This window comes from Herpailurus yagouaroundi, unplaced genomic scaffold (genome assembly GCF_014898765.1).
Source record: "Herpailurus yagouaroundi ecotype Mexico unplaced genomic scaffold, PumYag 140, whole genome shotgun sequence".
Taxonomy (NCBI): domain Eukaryota; kingdom Metazoa; phylum Chordata; class Mammalia; order Carnivora; family Felidae; genus Herpailurus; species Herpailurus yagouaroundi.
In genome coordinates this window covers 47,606,107-47,628,656 of record NW_024412395.1, presented here as the reverse complement: position 1 = coordinate 47,628,656, position 22,550 = coordinate 47,606,107, and the positions used below count along the sequence as shown (strand labels likewise).

General features: G+C 39.0%; 1 protein-coding gene and 1 long non-coding RNA gene across 7 annotated transcripts in view; one reads left to right on the top strand and one right to left on the bottom strand.

The window, feature by feature from the left end:
* Positions 1-7,628, bottom strand: part of LOC121030648 (uncharacterized) — a 124,407-nt gene extending 116,779 nt beyond the window's left edge. The window contains exon 1 of one of the 6 annotated variants that reach the window (XR_005790343.1): positions 7,255-7,628. This is a non-coding gene — a long non-coding RNA (uncharacterized LOC121030648). The remainder of the gene's footprint in view (positions 1-7,254) is intronic. The other 5 variants (XR_005790345.1, XR_005790342.1, XR_005790340.1 and 2 more) reach the window with 5 other exon arrangements.
* A 15-nt stretch (positions 7,629-7,643) lies between these two features.
* Positions 7,644-22,550, top strand: part of LOC121030645 (sodium channel protein type 1 subunit alpha) — a 150,800-nt gene continuing 135,893 nt past the window's right edge. The window contains exon 1 of the mRNA XM_040475263.1: positions 7,644-7,775. The gene's annotated coding sequence lies outside the window, so the exon portion shown is untranslated. The remainder of the gene's footprint in view (positions 7,776-22,550) is intronic.

Here is a 22,550-nt window from a genome sequence, read left to right as displayed (position 1 = left end):
AAACATGTAATATAGGCAAAAAAATATTAAGTTTATACTCTGTTAATAACAGGTAACATTTATGTAATTTTTTGAAATAGTCTACCAATGTCTAGTTTCTCAAAAGAAGGGAGTATTTTTTATATCCAACATGTGGATTTAACAAAATATGTAGAGAACAAAGTAGAACTGCTATAATAACCAGATTATCATTTTTTTTAAAGTCAAGCCATTGCTTGCAGTTGGATTTTTGAAATACAGATATTGCTTATTTTAAAAAATTGATTTTTGGAGGCACCTGGGTGGCTCAGTCAGTTAGGCGTCTGACTCTTGGTTTCAGCTCAGATCATGCATTATCTCACAGTTGTGAGATAGAGGCCTGTGTCAGGCTCTGAGCTGAGTGTAGAATCTGCTTGGGATTCTCTCTCTCCCTCTCTTTCTACTCCTCTCTCTCAAAATAAATAAATAAACATTTAAAAAAACTTAAAATTAAAAGAAATAGACCTGGAGGGCACCTGGGTGGCTTAGTCCAGTAAGTGACCGACTCTTGATTTCAGCTCAAGTCATATCTGGCAGTTAGTGAGTTCAAGCCCCTCATCGGGCTCTGTGCTGACAGTGTGAAGCTTGCTTGGGATTCTCTGTCTCCTTTCTCTCTGTCCCTCCTCCACTCATGCTCACTCACTCTCCCTTAAAAATAATTAAACTTAAAAAAAAAGAAAGATTTTTTGTGGAAAAACTGAATGTAAAGACAACTATTAAATGACATTTTCAATGAAAATTTGGTCATTTCTTAACAAATTAAGCACCTTTTTATAGGATATGTCATTATTCCTAGTGCTTAATAAATCCATATTTGTGTATGCTTGGCTTTCTTAAAGTAGATGGGTTGATCTTCATTGTTTTAGTAATCTCGGTTTTTTTTTTTTTTATTGCAAGGAATAGTTATTGAATGCATACTGTGTCCCAAACAGTCTCCATTTTAGGTGTGAGAAATTCAAAGATGAATAAAACACGGTCTTGGTTTTTAAATAGTTAACCAGTTATTTGAGGAAGATGGTATAAAAGCAAATATGTTTAAGAAAGTTTAAGACCAGGGCTTTCTGAGTCATGGTAACATCCCAACAAGCAAAAATAATTCCCATTTGAGTGGGGTGGGGGTGGGGGGTGAAGGGATCAGGAAATGCTATTAAAAACAAAAAACAAAAACAAAAACAAAACCTTAAACCTAAACCTAACAGGTTTCACTGATGACAGGGAGGGAATGAGGATGGGATGGCAAAGGCAGAGGTTGTTGGGGTGACCGGAGATGAGTGATCCCAATGGAGAGAACAGTCTTCATGAATTCACAGAGGCAGGAGACAGTATGAAGGTTGCTCATTATCTGCAAGCAATTCAAGGAGACTGGAACGTTGGCCAAATAAGTGGGTGGGAAGTAAATTGTTTCTTTTTTCTTTTTTAATTTTTTTTAAAGTTATTTATTTTTGAGAGAGAGAGAGAGAGAGAGAGTGTGAGCAGGTGAAGGGCAGAGAGCGACAGAAACACAGAATCCAAAGCAGGCTCCAGGCTCTGAGCTATCAGCACAGAGCCTGACGTGGGGACAGACTGTGAGATCATGACCCGAGCTGAAGTCAGACGCTTAACCAACTGAGCCACCCAGGCGCCACTGTTTCTTTTGAATTGGTCTAATTGTTCATAGATCTAGAAGGGAATTCCGGAGGATGGCTTTACTATGCCTTTACGGTGGAGACTGATGAGAAATAGAATATGGGGGTCCTGGAAAAGAGAAGACAGAGCAGTGGTGCCAGCCCTTTAGGGCTATATTAGAAATAATCTAACGCATTGGACAATGAACAAGGTTTGCACATTCTTAGACTCAACTTGGGGGAAACCAACTTGGAAAAAAAGGAAACACCCAAAAGCACAACTTACTACTGAACACTTGCCCCCTCCTTCCTTCCAGGCACCCATCTTTTCTCATCCTCCCATCTACACACATACTCTGAACTAGATGATTCTCCTTTTTACTCAAAAACTTAGAAATTCTGGAGTGTGTGTGTGTGTGTGTGTGTGTGTCTTTAATGAAGAGAGGCAGCTGGAAAGGAGAAGAGAGAGCTTTTTTTAAAGGTTGCTTCTTCCCAGTTTAAATAGAACACCTACTTTGAATATGCCCTAGCAAGTTCAGAAGAGAATCCAAGACTGAAAAATATGGAAAGGCAAAATGATCAATCTACAAACATCCTGGTTCATTAGCCACTAAGTTGCAGAACCATTTTAAATGAAAACAGTCTCTGGATTGCCTAGGGGTTGATCCTCAACACCACAGTATCAATCAACCTGTCTCTCTCATGCACACACACCACTGACACTAAGCCCTCTGGGAAATGTAAACAAGCCGATTAGTTGGCCTATTAATGTTGAGACAGACAATTGTTATTCCCTTCCCCCTTTTTCCTTATGAAGAGAACCCCAATTTTGTTTGAAACATCCATTGGTCCAACTTGAAAGCTATTTTTCCCAGCCTCCTCCCTTATTCCTATGAGTGGGCATTTTACAATTCTGGCCAATGAGACCCAGGAGGAAGTCTGCTGAAGAGTTTCTGAAAATGTTGCTTTTTTGATAAAAAGGTTCAACTCCTTTCTTCCTGTGCCTTCCTCCATCCTGCCTGAAATACCCAAGTGATATCCAAGCATTTGCTGGATGATATGATCAGAATGAGTTCAGAAACCAACCTTTCAAGGTTCATATAGATCAGCCATGTTTCTCATGGCACGTGGAACTGCTGTAATGTGGGGTATTGTAAAATCATGGACCTGAATTCCAGGTGCTACAATGTAAGAATTTGAAAATCTATACTAAAGTTTCTCTGATCTCTGGATAGGCAAAAAAGGATGTGATCCCATTTTCAGGTGCAAAATATGATCAGTCATTAACACAGGAGAGCTATCCTCTCCTCCTACCCATTCAATCCTCGGTTCTCTAATCCCAAAACATAATAATTGGCCAGAGATGATATATTATTTACATGATTAACTGCAGAGATGAAAGGTGGACAGAGGTAGCTTGGTGACCACAAAACTTATGCTTGCTTTTGGGAAGTGGCTGCCCAGCTAGGGACAATGTTTCTCAGCCTTCCATTGCATCTAGGTGGAGCTACATGACCATTTCTCACCATTTGAGTATAAGGCAGCCAGGGGGCACCTGGGTGGCCCAGTCATTGGGTATCCAACTTAGCTCAGGTCATGATCTCACCGTTCGTGAGTTCAAGCCCCACATTGGGCTTTGCACTGACAGTTTGAAGCCTGTTTCAGATTCTGTATCCCTCTCTTTCTGCCCCTCCCTCTCTCTCTCACTCCCCCTCTCTCTCAAAAATAAATAAATATTTTAAATAAATAAATAAATGCCAGTCATGTGTGTCATTTCTGGGCTGAAGAGGTAGGTATAATTCTCACAATGTCTTTTTCCATCTGTTGGCTGACTTAAGTACCAAGAGGCAAGAGGAGCCACAAAACAGAAGGATCCAGGATCCATAAATGGTCACATGGAAGGCCACCTGCCAACTAGGAACAACCACACAGAACTTTTCATGAGTAAGAAATACAATCTAATTGTGCTAAGCCACCAAGACTTGAGGGTATATTGTTGCTGAGGCTAGGGTTAGTCTAATTAATATGAAGGGCAAAGACAAAAATCTCACTAAGCTAACCCCGAGATAACTGAAAAAGTACTAAAGCAATTGAGCTGACCTAGAAATGATTAAATTTTCTACCATTAGAAAATGGGACATTAGAAATTAATTTATAAGAAAATGAAGATATTTGCACTTTTGCTCTCCCCTGAGTTTGTGACTTGTGAAACTCATACCTGCCAGGTACTAAATATACTTTAATTTGCCATCTTCAGTTAGGCTAGATATAGTCTGCTTTTCTGCAAAGAATTTCCTCTATTTACTCCTGTTAAGAGAGAGAAATGAACACGATGTTCCATGTGGCTTTTCAGTATAGTAGAGGCTACAGCAGTATTCCATTTTTTTCTGAATAGGTTATTTCAAGGTGATTGTGACTTGGGTTCAGAAGTCAGCTATCTCCCATATAAAAGTTGAGTTTAATAGAAACTAAGAATGCCATCATTTTGGTTTGACTGGGTGGCTCATTCAGTTAAGCGTCCAACTCTGGCCCAGGTCATGATCTCATGGTTCATGAGTTAGAGCCCCACGACAGGCTCTGTGCTGACAGCTCAGAGCCTGGAACCTGCTTCCAATTCTGTGTCTCCCTCTCTCTCTGTGCCTCCCCTGCTCACAGTTAGTCTCTCTCTCCCCCTCAAAATAAATAAACATTAAAAAAAAAAAGAATGCCATCATTTCCTCCCTAAAATCAGAGAGTTTCTAATTCAATCTGCCCAGGAATTTTCTGTAAGTTTCAAGTGAAATTTTTTGTTCGAGGGGCCATCTTGTTTCAGGTCCTTTTAAAGATGTCAGTATTATTCCTTGTCCCAATATAAAGAACAGCTTCTGGTTCAGAGAATCATTTTTTGTGACCTAATTGGAACATCCCTTTCATGGCCCAGCAGGAAGAGTCACATGCTTTTCAGCCTAGCTAATTCCAGCAAGACAATAGGCAGAACTGAAAAAAAAAAAAAAAAAAACAAAGTAAAAGCCTCTATTCCAAATTAGTGAGACACCATTTTACTTAATAAATGCAATAAATTAAATAAATTTCAATCCAGTGCCCATTTATTCTTCTATAGCCAGAATCTTTTCAGAAAGAAACTACTTCAGACAACCTTATTTGTGGGGTGAATATGGGGTGAAATGTCACAAAGAATTATTTTCTTTTTTCATTCTGAAAAGTTTATCTGCAGCTTTCTCTTTGCATCCATTTGACCTTAGTGTAATTATAAACCCATTGCTACCCAAGTAATGTTCTATTGCAAAAGTAGGATAATTTTTTTCTGTACATCTAGACATAAAATGAGAAACTTTTTGCTTCTTCTGGAAGATAAATCAACTTAGACTAAATGATCATGCTGAATGCTTTAGAATTTTACCAGAATTACCAAAAGTATATGCTAAGGGAGAATGGATACTGGGAAAGCAACCTCATTTGCCTTAAGAACAGAACCCCAGCTCTATTGGGAGAGGAATGCACTCAGCTAAAAACAATTATTCCAGACTCCTCACCAGGAAGGGTGCCATTTCTCACAGTTATGACCCATAAGACATAAGCCACAATCTCTAGGCAATAGGGAAATCTCTTGGAGAAAGAGCTGATTCAGCTGGAGTTTGCCTTTTGCCCTTTGCATTTCCTGTCCTCCTGGCTGGAATACACCCTGGATGCTGGAGCAGTGGCAGCCATTTTGAGACCACAAGGTGACAAATCAGAGGATGAAGTCCACATGCTAAGGATGGTTAAGAGGAAGGAAGACCATGGGTTTTCCCAGGACTGTGAAGTCTCACCTTAAGGTCACTTAACTTAATGTCACTTGAGAAAATTCCTCTATTTGGTTAACCTGGTGAAAGTTGAATTATCTCTTAGGAGCTGTCAAACCTATACCAGGCTGATCCAATTAGATTGTAAGGGGAATGCTATTTTTTTTTTTTAATAAGAACAGTTTCCCAACAAGTATTTCAGAAGCATTTGTTTACTTTGGTGACTATTAAGCTGATATACTCATAAATCATTTTTATACATTCTTTAAAATGACTCCAAGGGACTCTACCTGGCAGTAACATATGCAACTCTCACATATGGATCATCATGAATGCATTTCACCCTTCCATTTATTCATTTAGTAAACATTTATTGAGGTTTCCAGGAAGCACCATGCTGGGGTCAGGGATGCAAGGATGAAAAAAAAAAAAAACCTGCCTGACTATAAGAGCTCATTCATTGTACTTGAAAGTAAGAAGACAAATTATTTTTTAAAACATTCTATTTTCCAATTCTTTGCTTTCTATGGGTTGTTTATTTCATGTACATTAGCTCTCCAAAAGAGAGCTAAGTCTAGCTTCACGATCGACATTAACAAAATAAAAAGATCTGAACTACCAATGTAGTGTCCATTGCCAAATGTTCAGAATACTATTTCATAATTTGAAAATTTAATTAAATGTTGTTTTAATATGTTCATTACACTTGTGAGAAATAATTGAATAAAATTTCTCATTCCATCCACTGAGGGGATTGATTTTTCTAAAATCAGACTACTGCTATCTATAAAGCAGGTATTTAGTGCTACTCCACTTTGTTTTCTGTCATTTCTATAATTAAAGAAATCATTTTACATCAGGCCTTACACCTTTACATTTATAGCGACAATTATTCGCTATAATATGGTAGACAAAATACCAGTGAGGATCAGGAAAACCGCTTTCCACTCACCTCTTCTTCTGAGCCACCTTAAGCACATCATTTAACTTCTATCTCAGTGTCCTTAAGGGTTAAATAATGGGGTGGAATTAGATCACTGTGTTGTTTCGTAGACCTAAAATTCTCTTATTTCCCTGCTCTATTCTCAGTGTGATCCATTAGCAGATAAGTTTCCCAGCTAAAAGCAGCACATTAATATTATTTTTAAATGATGCATGGCTTCTCTATTTCTGTTGGCTCGGAAATTATATCTTAGCCCATATCCCATATCAAACCACAATTTTATATATAATTAAACAATATACTATCATCTTATATTAATAGTATCATATCATTGTACTCAGGATCAGAATATAAGACTGGTTTTATTATTTCTTGCTCTCAAAAACGTAACTTGTATTGCACACGCTTGAGATAATTGAATGAAAATTAGATGGAGAGTACATTGTTTTTAATTTGCTGCTTAAAAGTATCCTCCAGATATCTAGGAGTGAGCCTAACACAGCTTACTTAAAAGCACAGTGATCTTGCCCCATTCTGAGAAATCGCTTTCAAAGTCTAAAAAAAGATTCATTGTATACAAAACCTGAATGCTGAAATTCCTATCTTCTTAGTATCAACAATGGAAGTAATTAACACATCTGACAGTTATCTGCAAACCACCACAGAGAGGTACCTGATTTTCCTATTACTTTCATGAAAATACCTGAAATTGAAATGCATTAAGCACAACCAATTTAACCCACCCCCTTCTGAATTTGATAAAACAAGATTAAAGGTGCTATTGTCTTGCTTGCAAAACTATCTTCAAGGAACATAAACACTCCTTACAAATCTTTTAGTTATCCTACAAACCTCCAACCTCCAACTCTTACTCCTATGATATATACACATATTCCCCTATACTCACCACAATGAGTTAAAGGTAGACAAAAGCTCTCGGTAGCAGCCTTTGAGCCATTACTTTGCTTTCCCATTCCCTTCATTTTAGGTGTCATGGCACAGTACTTTACAGATAGCAGTTCGTTCTGTTAGGTTTATTGCAAACACCAAAAGAGGTGTCCTGCACTCACTGGAAAATGCAGCTTTTATGCTTCTGGTCATTCTTCCCACAAAAACAACAAGACCAGTTTCGGAGCTATTCTTAACTCTCCTTCCAAAACATTTCAAAAGAGAAAGACAAGATTTCATGATTCCCATGCAAACTCCCAGCCTGCCCGCCTGCCTGCTGCTGCCAATACTTCTTACTCTTGCTGGTGATGACATTCAGCGAGCTCCCCAGCCCCGACGCTTCGTTATGTAAGGCTGTCTAGGTCAAGTGTAGGAGACAGACTGCTGGCCTGTGAAAACTCATGGAACTGTTCTTTCAGATTAACACTTCAGGGGCTATGGAAGCTGGAGGAAGCTGAGCTTTTACTACATCTTTTGGGGGTAAATATTTTTGCATGATTCAGTGGTTTATATGCTATAGTGTTGGCAGATGCCTGTCAGCCATGCTGAGAGGTGCAGAGAGAAATTACTAAGGGATGCCAGTTTTGTCAGCATGCTTGAATGAGCATAGGAAGTCTTGAAGCAATCCTAGCTTTGAGACCCTTAAAGAGCAAATGAATCATAAATTAGGATTTGCTTATGAAGCATCATCTCTAGCCATCGAGGAATGAATGTCGATTTGGCTGTTTAAACTCTGAGTACAATCCATTTGCTGGGAGGTGTTACAGGAGAGCGCTATTAGCTCTAAGAGATTTACTGCAGTTCTCGGCTGTTAAGTTGCCCTTGTCTGATGGCAAATTTGCTTCCCTTGTAAATAAGCTCTATGTTTTCCTGTATTTGTCTTCGGCTGTGATTCTTTGTGATAATATAAGAAGGAAGCCTGCAGAACCTGGCAGTTATGTGACTTCAACAAATAATAAATCCTGTCTACTTAGTTCCAAGGTGAATCCTGCAGTGAAAGCGCCATTTGATACTAGCACTGAATGATGTTGGGTTAGCTTCCCCAGTTCAAGCTGCGCTGTGTCTCGGGGACTTGGAGGCATGATCCCAGGTTTGACATGGAAAGTTATTCACTCTATGAGTAAAATTAGAAACCGTATAGCGTTGATTCTGTTTGAGACTCTCACACTGTGTCCTGCTATGGGAATTAGTTAAAATAACAGGCTCTTATTGAATGCTGCAGAAAAGCCCGGAGAAGTGGCAGGGGAAGACTGCAGCAGCGAAGTGATATTGGCAAGGAATTTTAGTAAGATTCAACCCGAGGTCATGATATAACAGATGGCACCTAATTTAAAAGATAGGTGTGTATTTAAAATGCTGAAGACAGACACGGCACATTTGAGAAGATTGGGCTTCCTGTATGCCCTTGGCAAGAGAAGTTCAGTGTCTTGGACAGGATGTCATGAGTTAGGAAAATAAAGGCTGTGTAAAGTGTCTCATGATGTTAAAGAGGTAGATGAGAACCTGAATCTTCAGCGTCCGTTAAGCGAGGACTGGCATGGGGTGGGTTAATGACAACACAGTCACTAGGCAAACAGGTAGTTTTTAAGTATCTGAAATTTCTGGCATTAATTTTCTTGAATTAAAGGAATGAAAATGAATGTTACCAAAATGAATTTCCTTCAGGGCACCTTTCACTTCATTAATCATGATTAACAGTAGCACATTGATGCTCTAAGATGGGATTATGTTGCTTATCATTTTATGCTATATTTAATTGATGAAACATGGACATGTTTTCCCAAATAATTTGAAGAGACAGTTATGGTCCCTCAGGGCCTGATTTTATATTACTGATGTCAATAGGCATTTTCCCCATAGACTTAGCTTGGCGTAAGAACCCCATCAGACCAGGTTTTACTCCAGTTTGGTGCTTAGAGTATTCCTCACAAACAAAACGTTAAAAATAATGCATGCATATTTAGTCATACTTAACAATCGTTGAGTTCATATATCTTTAAGATAACACTGCCAGCATTCAGACGTCTATGAATGATTTTTATTTAAGACTGCTTTTATTGGCTATTTTCTAACAGATTCTTTTTTCTGTTAATGAAGCTTAAATAATTTATATTAATTTCTTCATTTCTAAAGTAGAAGAGATGAGTTAAATGAGGTCTAAAGTTAGTTTTGGTTCTGCCATCTGTAGATTATTTTCCTCTAAGTGTGAATTAGCGTTATTCATTAATCTGTGCCAAAATGAGATCATATTTTTAGTGAGATTATATTTTTAAATACCTACAGTATTAAGCCAGCCTTGATTGAGGACCTACCGAATGCTGGGCCAGCGGTTCTCAAAGTGCAGTCTTCTGAGCAGCAGCAGCACAGGCATACGTGGGAGCTTGTTAGAAATGCAGAGTCTCAGGGAGGGGGGGCCGCAGCCCTCCGGGTGACTGTGAAGGATGCTGAAGTTTGAGAACCACGATGCTGGGCAGTACTTTGGTTAAATATCATGAAAATAGTTTTTACTACCAACAGTCAAATGTATATTACAGAATTGAATTCTGTATTTTTCTGGCGGCCCAGATTTCTCAAGGTAAGTGGTATCTGTTCTAAGGATTTATGCAAGTATTCAGTACATCTTCAGCCTAAATTTGTCCGTAAGAAGCTTAATTTTCCAGCAATTCCATTTTTAGCTTTTAGAAGTTACACGGTGTGGTGGGAAAACAGTGAAGGACCTATCTCCTCTGTCTCTTCAGGAAGCAGGTCCTTCTTGCTCACTGTGTGACTTGGCACCTGTCACTGACCCTCTCTGATGTTCAGTCTTTCATTTGTAGAATATTAGGTTGGCACACGTCAGGGCTTCTCAGCTCCACACAACTGACGTTGGGGTCAGATAGTCTTTGTTGTGGGGTCTGTTCTGTACATCATATAGTATGGCACAACATCCCTGTCCTCTGCCCACAAGGTATCACCAGCAACCCTTAACTGTGACAATCAAAAATATTTCTATGGGCTCTTTGGTGGCTCAGTCAATTGAGCATTCAACTATTGATTTTGGCTCAGGTCATGATCCCAAGGTTGTGGGATTGATCCCCACATCAGGGTCTGTACTGAGTGTGGAGCCAGCTTGGGATTCTCTCTCTCTTCTTCCACCCCTCTTTCTCTCTACCCCCTTCCCTGCTTGTGCATGCTCTCTCTGTCACTCAAAAAAAAAATTCTTTTCTAGATATCAACACATTTCTTCTGGGGAAAGAATTGCCCCTCCCACCTCCTCCTTCTCACCCCATCCCCTCCCCACGTTTGAGAATCATTGGCCTAGGTCAGCTCCCCCATGTAAAGTTCTATTATACTAAGTAGTACAATAAGTGCATTATTTCTCCTTTTGGAAACAGGCAGGTTCAAACTTAAGAAAATAAATAGGTATATATGTCTCTATTGTGTAACCCATGTGTCAGCTGAGGCCTCTTTGCCCTCTTGAAAATCCAGGTATAGTTTGCTCAAATACCTACTGATCCACAGTGTGTGAAAGTCCCAAACTCTTCTTCAACTTCTCAGGGACTTAAAATCTAGCATCACCCTCTGTGTCCTGGGGTCCTGGTTCCATGCATGCTACCTCATCATGCTTAAAAAGTGACCTAGATTCTTTTTGTCACGAGTTTCTACCAGAGATTTTTCTATACCAAACATCTTTGGGTTTGATAGATTTCAATACGGATTTGGTTTCTTCCCCTCATTTCTCCTCTTTCTCTCCCATCTCTACGCCTCATCCCCTTCCCACAAGATGTTCTGAAATCTCCACATTCTTCTAGTGTCCACAGCAGTCCAACTTTCTGCAGCTCCTATTCCAGATTTAAATCCCAGACTCATCAAAGAGCTTAGAAGATCAAGGGTTTCTAGTTTAGAACCATCTTCCCTTCATGGAAGGCAGTTGGGGTCATATTACATAAGCATAAAATCATAAAATCATGGGGCTGGAACAGAAACTTAACTTCATTTATATGTCTTTAAAAGTCATACTGAGTAATAGCTCTTGGCCCTTCAGATTACACATTTGCATGCTAGAGTCTCAGAATTTTAAATTATGTCTGCCTCAAACAGTTCAGCCATTCAGTCCAGACATTTTCTGAAATTGATATGCATGGTAAAAACAGGTAAGCCACACCACACCACACACACACACACACACACACACACACGCACACACGCACACACACACACACACACACACACACACACGCATGCATAAACATGTATTTTTTCCCAAGTGTTAGAAAGTCTTTTCAGGACACTATACCATAAATTCAGGTTGTGTCCTAGGATATTTGTGAATTAAGGGACTTAATCTAAAACCTGGATATAAAAAATGTATCAGGTAGCTATATGTTAATTAATCAAAAATAATAGCTTATATTTGAATGATTACATTTGTATTTCCATGTAATTTTATAGACATAATCCTTTCTGAAACCCACAGCAACCCTATAAGGTAGGTCCCACCACCATTATCATTTTACAGATAAGAAAATAAAACTCAAGATCTTCAGATGCCAAATCTACTTCTGTTCCCACTCTTCCGTACAGCAAGACTCAATAGTGTATGTAATTTGAACACACTGGCGAATATAACTTCTAAGTGTTTTTTGATAAAGACTTATTTCAAGAGTCTTCCTCCTCTAGAGTAATTCAGAGAGCATAATGGCTGATATGTGTTACCAATTCTTTGCTTTAGTTGCTAGGATTAATACATTTTCCCGGACTTATCATACATTTATTTGTAAATACACTTAATTAATTATTTTTATATGTATTACTAAAGTACTTATGGAATGACTTCAACACATCATTAATTTTTTTAAATTTAATTAAATGTTTATTTTTGAGACAGAGAGACAGAGCACGAGTGAGGGAGGGGCAGAGAAAGAGGGAGACACAATCCGAAGCAGGCTCCAGGCTCTGAGCTGTCAGCACAGAGCCCAATGCGGGGCTTGAACCCACAAACTGTGAGATCATGGCCCAAGCCGATGTCAGACGCTTAACCAACTGAGCCACCCATGCTCCCCTCAACACACCATTTATTATACAAGCAATGGTAACATTTATTATGTCACTTAATGCTCTCAAAATCTCCAAAAGGATGAAATTATTCCCCTTTTTAAGAGATGACTTTGAATTCAATTTAACCTAAACTTGAGTTTTAGCAGAGTTACTGCACTGACCCAGCCATCTGCTTGGTCTTCATGAGAAAAAGTGGAGCTATAACAACAGACCATCTCTTCTCACTGCTGTGCCTCTGTATATGGCAGAGCACTGAGCATATACTGAGTCTCAGTAAATATTTGGTGAGTGGATATTGAATAATTATCATTGCTATCTAGTTCCTTTATATTTCATACTTTACATAACACTATTTGCCCCAGCCAGTTAAATAGGAACTTGCAAATGAGATCTAAAAGAGAAAGTCTTCCTTCCAAAAGGCAGAGGTAGGTTCACATAAGACTGTAGTGTATTTGGAGCTCTTTACAACTCAATCATTCATGCTTTCTTTATTTACCTTAAGAAGATCTTTTGGGTTGATATAGAGATTTCTCAGACTGACAAAGTGAAAAATTATTTCCTACATCAAGTATAAATTCTTCCCTTAAAATACTAGTTTCCCAACAACAGAATCACACAGGCAATTCCAACTTTATCTGATCTTAAAGTAAATACCCAAAAAGAACTTGAAAGATCTTTTATTCCATTTTATTTTATTTTTATTTGTGAGGTTGACCTAGCATGTTCTATTAGTTTCAGGTGTACAACATAGTGATTCAACAATTCCACATAGTACTAAACGCTCACCACTATAAATGTAGCCACCACATGTATACCATTTTCGAATATTCAGAAAAAAATGTATTCAATAATAGAAGATAACTTAAACACATATTAAATACAGTAAATTCCAAATAACTTCATAGTATATGTGAATGCCATTTTTTTTTTTTTTTTGCAGCTGTGACTCAGCTCAATATTACAGTCCTCTGTTGAGAGTGGAAATGTTCAACCTACATCCTATCACAGTACAGTTAGGGATGCAAGTTGCCAATCCATCCCGTTCCTTACCACTTATTAGCTTTATGATGACAGGCAATTTATTTAAGCTCTCTGAAAATCTGTTTCTTCAGCTCCCAAGTGAGAACCATCCTACCCCCTGGTAAGAATTTAGAAGGGATAATGTATATTAAGCAGGGTCTTTCACATATTAAAAGCGTTCAGAAAACAATACTTTATGATATTTGGCATTAAACACTCCCAAATGTATCAGGCTGTTGCAAGGAGTCCTCTAAATCTCCTTTGAACAACTAGACATTAATATAAGTACAGACTCTGGGACACAAAGTTGCTGGATTCAAGGACTGATGTTCAAAGAACTGAGTCAAGAACTGGTGAAGAGGTGGGACAAGGCTAGCCACAAATGGACAATTACCTACTCTTCCCTTGCCCCTAAAGATACTTTAAAAAATGCCCCTAAGATAACTAGCCAGTCATGTGTACAGCGTTTTTATATATTTTTTTAAACGTCAGGCCCTGTTCTTAAAATATATATAATCAGGGTAAATAATCCTTTGAGAGATTTGAAAAGCCTCATAAGTGTAGAAACTTTTTCTTCAGAGTAGAAGAAACAACTATTAAGAGGAAAAATATGTTCAGTGGAAAAGAAATTTGAAATTACACTTGATTTAATTTATCTTGAAAAACAATTTGGACCTAAACAAAAAACCAAGTTTCTACCAAGTCAAGGTAAATTCTTTGACAACCAAGAGACTAAATTAAGTAATTCCTCAGATTTTTTTCTAATTCTAACATTCTTTGTAAATGAGATTAACTCTGGGATGTAGTCATCCGCATATCAACTAGATCCAAGATGATTTTGGTGTAATAGACCTGTTTCATGTGTCCACTGAATTTAAAGGAAAATAAGTCACTCTTAATGTTACTGTTTTATTTATTTATTTTTTATTTATTTTTTTTTCAACGTTTATTTATTTTTGGGACAGAGAGAGACAGAGCATGAACGGGGGAGGGACAGAGAGAGAGGGAGACACAGAATCGGAAACAGGCTCCAGGCTCCGAGCCATCAGCCCAGAGCCCGACGCGGGGCTCGAACTCACGGACCTCAAGATCGTGACCTGGCCGAAGTCGGACGCTTAACCGACTGCGCCACCCAGGCGCCCCTTAATGTTACTGTTTTAATAATTTATCCTGAAATGCATCATTAGTCACATATGTCTCAGAATCCGGAATTTGTCTGTTAAATAAGCTGGTTTGCAAAAACCTCATCATTTTTATTTTTTAAATGAAATTATAGTTCTCTGATAAAGTGACATTATACTTAATTTTTATGCCCACTAAGTGAAATTGTGAAATAGGATATCTAGAAGAGTTATCAGTGTTCTTTTGGGATTCTCTCATTTTGGAGTGCAAAGAAAAATAGTACAGGTATCAATCTTCCATATGAAATTTCCTAAAGAATATCATTGTGATTATCTGAGATTGGGAGAAGGGAACATGGCAGTGATAGAAAGAGTGTTTTGGTTTCAAATGTGCAGTTTCTAGTGAAAACGTTAGAGAAAACTTTTTATCTGTCAGCAAAATCAGGACATCAGAAGAAATATTTTGGTCTCCAGATTTACAAAATACGTCCTCCTGACAATTAGTCAACCTCTCACACACATGCACCTTGTCTGAAGTGGTTTTAGGAGCAAATAAGCCAATTATGAGGATGCCATTAGTATTGTCAGTAGCCTTATAGCAAATAAATGGCTCCCTCAAATTGGTGAAAACAAAAGGACAATATTTGGTTTTAGTTTCTCAACGTCATCTTCTCCTGGTTTTCTTGTGAACGTGGTTCCGTCTTTCCTTCTGGAATGGGTGTGCCGGGACCTGGATTATCTGGCACCTGGCCAACCTCTCCAAACTCTAGCTGCTTCCACAGACCCAATCTTACACCTGTCTGTACATGATATCTCCTCTTCTTAGAATGCACCTTCTCTCTCTTGTCCACACGTCTGTGCTTCTCCTAATAAACTCCTTTGGGAAACCCCCAGGGGAAGTCAAGACTTGGTCTAGATTTCACTTCCCGGTCAACAAAGAAAAAAGCTTGCTAATTCCTGATGATGGCAGAGGTGTGGGCAACAGATATCTTACGCTGTTGCTGGCATGTGAAAAGGTGGGAAGTCAGGCAATATCTACCAAAGTTAAAAGACCCACGCCCTTCCACTCAGCAGAGCCATTTCCTGAGAAGATATCCCACAGAAAAACTTGTCCAAGTGGGGAAAATGTTTGAAAAGTGATGCTGACACCAGCATTGTTTAAAACAACCACAAAGCAAAACAAGAGAAACCAAAAAACTAGAAAGAACCTAGGAGCTTAACATTTGAAGACTGGTTAAATAGATTTTTGGTGTATCCCTCTATATGCATACCACAGTACTCTTTCCATAATAACAAGGAAAAAATTTTGAGATAAATTATGTAAATCAAACAAGATATACATCAACAGATAGCGTGATGTTGTTTCTGGGAAAAAAAGATATAAAACATCTATTTCAGATGCTTGGATATACATAAGAAATTTCAGAAAAGATTCAAAAAAAATTGTTAGCAGTGACTGCCTCTGCAGAATGGGCCTGGGGGAAGAGAAACGGGAAGGTTAGTTTTGATTTAAAGGGACACAGAGGTCAAGTGACATGCAAAATGTTACTTGAAGAGTAGGTTAGGAGTTCTCTTGGTAGAAGAGGGGAAGGGATACCTGACTCAGTTGTTACAAGCATGCCTTCCAAAGACAAGTGGGCATGCTTAGGGGACAGTAAAAAGGACAGTGGCTGATTCACACATTCTGGGTGCAGAGGGAAGAGGGCCGGCTTAGGAGCTGAGCCTCTGTGAACATAATTGCCAACAGTACTCTCTTCAAAAGTGATTCTCAAACTTTAATGGGTACAGAAATCACCAGAGAGTCTTGTTAAAATGCTTTAAATTCTGCTTTAGAATTCTGCTTTGGGGCTCCTGGATGGCTCAGTTGGTTGAATGCCTGACTTCAGCTCAGGTCATGATCTTGTAGTCTGTGAGTTTGAGCCACACGTCAGGCTCTGTGCTGACAGCTCAGAGCCTGGAGCCTGCTTCGGATTCTGTCTCCCTCTCTCTCTCTGCCCCTCCCCCACTCACACTCTGTTCTCTCAGTCTCTCAAAAATGAATAAACGTTAAAAAAAATTAACATTCTGCTTTAACAAAGAAGAGGAAAGCCCAGGACTCTGCATTTCCACAAGCTTCCAAGAAATGCCCCTGCAGCAAGCCCCCTGCCACACTTTGAGAAAAGGGGCTTCAAAATTTAGAATATCATGTTTTTGTGTGGTTTGTGTCTTCACAAATATGAAGCAGAGCCAGAAAGCACTTGTTTTTAGAAAATGAGCTGAGAAAAAGAGTCCTCATTGAGTATGAGGTTGGCAACATGATGCTTTGCCAAAGCAATCTTAGTGTCAAATGTTCATGATCAGCAGTTCTGCTTTTTGAGACTCTCCATGTTTAACAAATGTGGGCTTCTGGAAACTAAAGCATCGCCAGATTGAGGCAAGCCTCTCCACTCCACCCCTCATGTGGTTAGTTTATTTGTTGACTTGTTGAGAGTATTTCTGAATATAGTTATACTCTTTCACATTCTCTGGAAGATTGAAGAATCTAAAACAAGTGAGAAGGAAAACTTGCCATCTGCCACCCTCCCACCCTGCCACATGACACTCCTCAACACGTTTCATAGAAATCCAGGCTGTGGATCCACCGTACACCTAAAAACTATCTTGGGTTGGCCAGCTGTAGAAATGCCTTCCCTCTATCACAGTCTGTGTGAGCAAGTATGATGTCATCCAGCTCAGTGAGGAGCAGGTGTGTCGTCTCCCGTTTGTTCGCCTTTGAACTTGGATCCCAGAGACTTACCATCTTGATTTTCATAATGTGATATTGCCGAGAGTTTCATGCATAACAAGACAGTATGAACTTATGCTAAGGTTGGGTGCTTTGAGGACAGAGTGTTGGTCAAAACCACGTGTAATCATCTCCTCACTGTGTGACCTTAGCCAAGTTATTCAACTATTCTGCGTCCCAGTTTCTTCATCCATAAAATCATGATAATGATAATGGTATCTATTTCATGAGATTGTCATGAAGCTTTAAGTTCTTGGCATATTTAATTAGTATTCTTCTTACATTGTTATTAGAATTGATCTGAAAATAGCAATGTTTGAATGGCACTATATTTATTTCTGCATACCTACCACAGACTAGGTGCTGTGATAAGGGTTAAGGTGGCAAACAGAATCTCTTATCATAAAGACTGCATTCATTTCTGTAAAATAGTTTAAATTCAGTGTACTTGTTTTTTAAGCAAAGAGAAAAAAAGTGTTTTGAGAGGTAAAATGAGATACACAACTTTTTCCCCTTTCCCATCAGCCTTTCGCATCTGATAGAACTAGCAAATCATATGATTGATGTTTGCAAAGGAATGGAAGTTTTCATCAGAACAGTGTGAATGAAGGGACTCTACACAGAGTAGGTTCAAGAAAGCCAAAAGCAGGTAATGAGGCAGCCAGGGACATGCAACAGTGGGGAGACCTGAATGTGCACCTGGAGACAACGGCATTTCCAGAGCCCAGCAAAAGGTGCCATCATGGAAGACGGGCCTCCCCATCAGGAGATGAAGAATGCAAAGTCCTAGAAAGGAGTCGTGGGATAATTGGTGGGTCAGGGGAAAGACCTTCGGCCCCCAAAGGCTGCTTTCCATAGTTAGACATAATCCAGAAGTCTTTGTCTTCTGGGTTCTTTGGGATTTAGCCCAAGGCAGGCATTAGTAGGAACCAGAGGACCGTCCCCACCACACTCCACCTTCTAGCCCGAGCGACTGCATTCTTCTTTGGTAAACCTCCTTCCTGGGGTCTTCCAAAACTCTAGCTCTCACTGGGATCTGGTGCCACTGTTTCCTTCTCTTATCCATTAAGACCCAGGAGTGGCACTGGTTCTCTCCATTGCTAGTTCCTGGGTGCTTTGTGAACCAGCTTAACCTACATAGTAAAATGTTTCTCCGTTAAATTATTTTCATTTAGCCCCTTTTGAGTGTATCTATTTCCTGCCAGGATCCTGATGAAATCAGAGGTACAAACTTTTAAAGCAATAGATGTTTATGGAAAGGTTAACTCTGTTGTGATGCCCCAGAGAGGAGACTCTGAGCTGATGAAGATGTGGGTAAAGGTCATGCTGTCTTGTGAGACAGCAACTACAAAGTGAAGTAAGATAAACGATGTCTGAGTGAGTTTCATCGTTGCTAAAGTTATGGAAAGGTTCACACTCTGTATTTACTTAGTTGCAGAAAGAGTAAGGGGCGGGGGCAGAAAGGTAGTCACATCCCACACGTGTTCGTTTAAGAAGTGCAGACCCACAGGAGCCTTTTCCTGCTTGTTGATCCTGCTCTTCCCCACAGGAAAGAGGAACAGATTTTTTTTTTTTTGATGTAATGACAAAAACCAGAATGTAAAAGACTTTCAAAGAGACCGCATGAAACATGAAACAAGTGTATTGGCCTCTGAGCTTCCATATTTATCAAGGGCCATGGAAAGCATTGAAACAAAGTAGTTCTCTGATTGTAGCACCCCCCTAGCGAGTAGAGAAGTCGGTTTTTTATCTGACTGTAGATGAGCAGGTATAGGAGACTGCACGTAGCTAGAAAGTGCCATTGCCCAGCACCCGTCCTACATCCGAGCCCCAAGGTGTGGCTAAGATCCTGTTGCTCAGCTACCCAACAGGAATAGAGGCAATCCTAGAACTAACAGCTCATTTCACGGGCTGCAACATTTCCAAGGAGATTGAGGGGGAGTAGGCCAAATGTGGTGATCACCCGGCCCTCCCTGCACCTTCTCCCCTAGTCACTTACCAGTCTCTTCTAAAGCGTGTGAAGCTCTGAAGTGGGCTCTGACTGACCTTTGCCCATTATCTGGCCCACAGTGAAATTCTTATTTTTCCCAAGAGAAAAGATAAGAAGAAATGTAATCATATGTGATTTGTGTGAGTTTGTGAATGAATTTCTGAAGGTTGGAACTGCTTAGGGATATGGGAAAGATATTAATCTCCAAGAAAAACATGGCAGCACCTAATTCGAATGATATATGAAGACATTATGGATAGCTTTTTATGGTAAAGGCAATGGCTCTTGGCCTTTGAACATGAAAGGAAAAAGACGTTGGTAAAAATCCTTCAGGGAAAGAGGAACTACATGTTTGATTATGCTAAGTTATGGCAAAGTTCAGTTTGATTTTGTAAATAAAGAGTTGTCTTCATAAATATTAGCTATTTCTTTTAGTGTAAAGAAAGACGTCTTCATAAAAGAAAATCTAATTAAAGCTCTTCAATACATGGACAAGTGATGTATTAAAATGGCAAACTGGTATTGTGGTTTCAATAAGTAACCAACCATATTTTTCTTAGCATTAGCTGTAACTAACTTTCCTTGGCAAAGGGGGGAAACTGCTATATGAAATAGGTCAGGCAAATGTTTAATTGATCTAAGGGAAGGGAAAGAGCACATGTAAGCACAAAATAGAACCCAACACAGTAACTTAGTTTTTATATTGCTCAGGTAATTTATTTACATTGATATTTCTCTCCCCTTTTTATCCTACTGTGGCAATAGCTCTAAACATAATGCTTTAAATATTGGGATGTACTTTGATCTTGTTTTAAGAGCCAAAGCTTTATGAAGCTTTTATGTATTTAAAGACAGAGGCATAAAAACTCAGGCATGTGAAACATTAAATTTTGTTTCAATACACAAAAGTTAATGGCCATATAAATATGGTTTATGAGACTAAAGAAACAGAAAAATATTTTTAGATTGCATTTTAGCTTTACAAAGAAATTATAGAACTTCAAGATCATTTGCTTCCTGGATATTTCCTGGGCCTTTTTTGGACCTGCATTCCTGAAAGCTGTCAGTGTTACACTGAGTATCTGGTGCTCATGCCCTTGAGCTTGAGCATTTTGTGGTTAATATTTAAGATCAGCATGTGGAGCTAGACTGAAGGACGGTCACTTTCTCTATCCTTTGCTAAAACCAATGTTGGTTAGTCCATCACCTTCTTAAACAGTAACTGCAATCATACACACCATCACATCCATCTCCCTGTCAAAGCATGAGTGAAAATCAATTGTGGCATATCTAGAAATACTCCACTTACTTCCATTTTGCTCCTTATGTGCTGATGCACCTACTCAATATTAATCTCCTTCATAGTTAGACAGTGGAAAAAATTTGAATGGACTTTTGTGGTATAAAACTAGCTATGTGACCTTGGACAAGTCATTATCTCTCCTCCTGACATCATTCCTTCTGTCCAAAATAAGAACCCTTGTCTAGATGATCTCTGAGAACTTTCCAATGCCACAATTCCTCAAGGATCAGCACAAGCCTATCTGTGAAGCAGTGGTAAAGATTTGAGTCAACTGATGTTCTGTTTAATGAGATTTTAAAAGTTGTTTTATCCTGCCTATAAATCTTAGTGGAATTTCATTCTGGAATTTTGATTCATTGGTACTCAGGAGATGCCATCTGTGCACCTTTAGAAAATACTTTAATTCAACCAAAAACACTGTAGTAGGTTTGGAAAAAATAAGAAACGAGATGAAGTTCTTGCTTTCAAAGAGAATAGGGGACAGAGTCAAGGAGGGAAGTGCCCAGTAGAGGGTGGAGGGTGATGTGGTCAAAGAGGAAAGGAAGAAAACAAAGTATTAAGGATGTGATGGGTCCTGGCTTATTTGGTGAAAGGCAAAGGGTTTGTTGTTATGAGAAATGATACTGATGGCATCCTCAGTAAATATTGGTAATGCCCTCTTACATTTTAGCAGAAGGAAAAAGACCAAAAATAAGCCAGGGCCCCAAATAATAAAGGATTTAAAACTGAAAATTCATAGAGGACTAAAGTAATTTTTAAAAATTACTTGCTTGAATGGTTATATAACAGAGAAAGAATAATATTATATGAAGTGACAAAAAGTAATTTTGTGATTTAATATCCTTTTGAACTAATGTTGCAATGCTGAGCTCATCAAATGCTTTACATTCATCTATTTAATTCCCTTTCAAAAAATTATGTTTGTATTACTGTGTCTTGCCCATAAAACCTATTTATTTGGTTTTGGAATACCATTGTTTGCTTCTCCAACACCAACGGCTGCCCATGTAATTAAAAGAAAATTGCAGTGAATCTTCCAACAAGAAGTAACTGCATCCCTGGAAATGGTCATCTGTGGATTTATAATTAAATTCTGGCTTTCATTACTTTGGGTAGAATGGTAGAGCAGGCATGGGGAGACTGGAGCATCATCTGAGGACCTCCCTCATGATCCCACAACCTCCCTTCCTCTCTCTCTCACTTTAAAATACAGCACTATGACATTAAAAAAAAGAAAGAAAGAAAGAAGGTAGGGGTGTGCCTGGGTAGTTCAGTCAGTTAAGCGTCCACCTCTTTGTTTCAGTTCAGGTCATGGTCTCACAGTTTGTGAGTTCAAGCCCCGCATCTGGCTCTGCACTGGTGGCACAGAGCCTGCTTGGAATTCTTGCTCTCTCTTTCTCTCTCTTTCTGCCCCTCCCCCTTTGCTCTCTCTCAAAATAAATAAACATTAAAAAAATAAAATAAAATATAGCACTGTGGTGAGGTCAAAACAAAACAACAACAACAACAAACCTGACTATTCATTTTCCTTTACTACCAGAAAGAAAGAGAATCAGAAGTAATTTTAGTGACTTCTTAGAAACTTTTTACAAAATTTTAAATGCATTTCTGGAACTGGTTCTAGCTACTTGAGAAACATTTTTTAAAACATGTTAAGTTTATTTTTTTTGAGAGAGAAACAGAAAGAGCGAGCAGGGGAGGGGCAGAGACAGAGTAAGAGAGAAAATTCCAAGCAGGCTCCACACTGTTAGTACAGAGCCCTGCCTGATGTGGGACTTGACCTCACAATCCGCGAGGTCATGCCCTTGAGCTGAAACCAGGAGTCAGAAACTGTTAACTGACCAAGCCACCCAGGCGCCCCCTTGAGAAACATCTTGGAATAGAATCAGTAAGAAAAACAATTCCAATTATTTAGGCTCAATATATCTTCAGTGATTTTTAAAATGACGATCTGTGAGTGGAAAAATCACAAATCTATAACAGCTTTGATTCAGTAAATTCCAATAGGGGGCCTCAAATA